This window comes from Oncorhynchus mykiss, chromosome 29 (assembly GCF_057628025.1).
Source record: "Oncorhynchus mykiss isolate SJ-2025 chromosome 29, ASM5762802v1, whole genome shotgun sequence".
Lineage (NCBI taxonomy): Eukaryota > Metazoa > Chordata > Actinopteri > Salmoniformes > Salmonidae > Oncorhynchus > Oncorhynchus mykiss.
The window spans coordinates 28,314,551-28,318,289 of record NC_143050.1 but is presented as its reverse complement, the minus strand read 5'-3'; the positions used below and the strand labels follow the sequence as shown (position 1 = coordinate 28,318,289).

At 41.8% G+C, this 3,739-nt stretch overlaps 1 long non-coding RNA gene across 1 annotated transcript; it reads left to right on the top strand.

Annotated features, from left to right (window-relative positions):
* Positions 1-2,140: 2,140 nt before the first annotated feature.
* LOC110509777 (uncharacterized) lies at positions 2,141-3,375 on the top strand. The gene is made up of 2 exons (XR_002471484.3): positions 2,141-2,542; positions 2,642-3,375. It is a non-coding gene; the product is annotated as an uncharacterized LOC110509777 (long non-coding RNA).
* The last annotated feature ends 364 nt before the right edge of the window (positions 3,376-3,739 follow it).

Sequence of the window (3,739 nt, the reverse complement as noted above, 5' to 3'; positions counted from 1 at the left end):
ATAAATACATACAAAATATCTCGGTCAAATAGGGGAGAGGCGTTGTGCCGTAAGGTGTTGCTTTATGTTTTTTTAAACCCGATTCTGTTCATTTGAGCAATAATGGCTTTATATAATACAGTACACTTTTTTGAATTTGTTCTGGATTTGGGGACTGTGAATACGCCTGGTGGCATGTGGGGTAAGTGTGTGTGCCAGAGCTGTGTGTAAGTTGAGTATGCAAACAATTTGGAATTTAACGTTTCTTGTAAAAAAATATTTTAAAAATTCAGTCTCTCCTCAACTCTTAGCGAAGAGCGACTGGCATGCATAGTATTTATATTAGCCCTCTGATTACAATGAAGAGCAAGACGTGCCGCTCTGTTCGTTGGAGTCATGCATAGCCACGCAGTTGTGGGTAAACTGAGTACAGGAGGGGTCTCCGTGTTGTTGGTCAGTGTGGCAGATGTGTTGTTGCCTACCCTCAGCACCTGGTGTCGGCCCGTCAGGAAGTCTAGGATCCAGTTAGAGGGATGTGTTCAGTCCCAGGTTCCTTAGCAATAGTGATGCGCTTGGAGGGCACTATTGTGGTGAACGCTGAGCAGTAGTCAATGAATAGCATTCTCACATAGGTGTTATTTTTGTCCAGGTGTAGCTACTTGGACATAAATAATGGACATTATCAAACAAATCAAACATTTATTGTGGAACTAGGATTCCTGGGAGTTTATTCTGATGAGGATCAAAGGTAAGGGAATATTTATAATATTATTTCTGTTGACTCAAACATGGCGGATAAAAAATAAATTCTGAGCGCCATTCTCAGATTATTGCATGTTTAGCTTTTTCCGTAAAGTTTTTTTAAAAATCTGACACAGCGGTTGCATCAACATTTATGATGACTCTTTCTGTAAATTTGATGTGGCTATGCAAAATCACTGGATGTTTTTGGAACTAGTGAACGTAACGCGACAATGTAAACTCAGATTTTTTAAATAGAAATATGAACTTTATCAAACAACATACATGTATTGTGTAACATGAAGTCCTATGAGTGTCATCTGATGAAGATCATGAAAGGTTAGTGATTCATTTTCTCTCTTTGTGCTTTTTGTGACTCCTCTCTTTGGCTGGAAAAATGGCTGTGTTTTTCTGTGAGTTAGTGGTGGCCTAACAATCGTTTGTGGTGCTTTCGCTGTAAAGCCTATTTGAAATCGGACACTGTGGTGGGATTAACAACAATATTACATTTAAAACAGTATAAAATACATGTATGTTTGAGGAATTTTAATTGAGATTTGTTGTTTTGAATTTGTCCCCTGCACTTTCACTGGCTGTTGTCATATCGATCCTGTTAGCGGGATTGCAGCCCTAAACAGTTTTAAGCTCATCTTTCTATGTTTGACATTATAGAATATATACTAGGGCCCTTCACTAGGACAGCAAATATGTTTATTTTGCACCCAGTGAAATTCAAAGGTCTATTTGTTATCTATAATTGCCCCTTCTACATTTTCATACACGAAATTGTGTAGTAGACCTTTACAGTAGATCACAGTTCAGGTTATTAACACAATCCTGCAAATTTGTCTACCTACAAGGACAACCAGCATAGCAATATGACAGCCTGGTAAGATACCACTCCGATCACGTTTTAGGTTGTAACTCCTTGGCCAATGGAGAAAAAAATACAAACCATTCTCTTATAGGTGTCTTGTTTTAATGAGCAATGAACACTGTTAAATTACTGAATTAATTTAATAGTGCATAACTCTTATTTTGGTTAAATATTGAGTAAACCAAACTGGTTTATTAGACTTATTTGCTGTATAATCGTAATTTTGCTGAGTCACAACATGGCTTGGCTTCAGAAGATGGTTTTGGTCATAGACTGTATGGGTTATAGACCGTTTACACCCCGACCCGAGTACTTGTTCTGACACCTCTGGGCCCTCATTTATAAAACTGTGCGGAGGATTCACTCAAAAGGTGGCGTACTGACAAAACACAGAATGTGCTTACGCACATGATTTATAACACAGTGCGCACGCATGTCCCACGCCGGTTACCCTTCACAAATCACAATTAACTCGAAATTTGGCGCACGTGAGCGAGCGTCTTGTCCCACCCTCTTAACGCTCATAGTTGCCTATAAATAGTCAGTGAAACGCCCCTAATTAATGTTCAGCCATACTGACGGCAAAGCACGACAGAAAGGCTAAAAAAAAAAGCAATTTCACGAAGTTCTTGAAGGGGAGATTGAAGCAAGAACAAATATATTGTTTGGTGGACAAGGTGTGGGCATTACAAATGCCAAAAAGCGTTAGTGGCAGCATGTGGCGGACGCTGTGAATGCAGAAGGTAAAAAAAAGACGTGGTCCGACAAAAGTGGAGGCCGAAAGGCACACAGCCGTACACAGACAGTGTTTGTGCCACGAGCGGGGGAAAGGGGACACCGGAGCCCAACCCCCTTAATGGGCGACTTGCCAGTTTTATAGGGGAATCCCACCTGAGTGGAGTAGCGACGGAGGAGGACACGGACATGCAGGACGGGATGACCCAGGTATGTAACTAGTATCCCCTTGTTTGAAAAGAGTAAACCAGATGCATTCAAGTTGTTTCAACATTTTATTTACACAAACAATTGTGACTTTGTTTCTAGTCCCTGAGTGTTCCAGCGGGCCGGTGGCGCTGCAGCGGAGCAAGAGCTGAGTGCCCGGTGGCGCTGCAGCCGAGTAAGAGCTGAGTGCGCCCAGCCCTGGCGTCTCCACTGCACCTCCTGCAAACCCAGAGACACCATCGACGCTATTAACGTCACTCGCTCCGAGACCTTGAAGTAGTTGCAGAGGGTCCATGGTTCGAGCCCAGGTTGGGGCGAGGAGAGGGACGGAAGCCACACTGTTACATGGGTGCTTCTCTGTAAAGCTGGGCCCAGTACAAGACAGAGATCCAAGAGAACAGCTCTTGGTAATTGGAACCTGCTCATAAGCCACTCATTGGCCAGTAAATCTTCCATTCGCCAAATCTTTTGACAGTACTAATGCAGCCATTGTGCGTCATTACGCATTGTAATTGCATGCCTTGTTATACCCACCCATTTGATTGTCAAAGCTACCCAATTGCGTAACACCGTCAGGTGTGGTAATTACCCTGATTGTAACTGACAATGACAGGGCCATTATCACATTGACAGTTCTGCACAACGAACATGTGACCTATCTGCCCGACTGAGGCATTGAAAACAGCATCAGTTTAAACGTAATTTGTCCTACTGTTCACCTTATTTATGAGAATACATTTCATAACATTCAAGTATGGTTTAATAATTATAGATTCAATTAAATATGATTCCCGATTAAACTGTACAACATAATTTGAGGGGTTCTTTTGCGAAAACATGTCTCCGTTTATTTATTATCCTAAGTCATGTTTTTTGTGTGCTCGCCAGAGAACTCATGTAATATTTCGATTTATTTTACACAATGGTATCAATTTCGAATCGTTTCTCGAGTTTCATCCTTCTGCCATCGGAGTCGCGGGTTATACTTTCTCCAATTTATGTGCGTACCTGTGGGTCAAAGTATCCGTGGAGAACCGCACATTCTCCAGTCAAGTAAGTATTTTTTTATATATATATAAATTCTAAAGTTTGCTTAGAAAGTGACGCTATCTTTTGTGCCTACGCAACGTTTATAAATAAGGCCCCTGGTCTCTTGGCCGTTCCACCCCTACGGAAGTTCCCCTGCTCCCGCTCATCCCA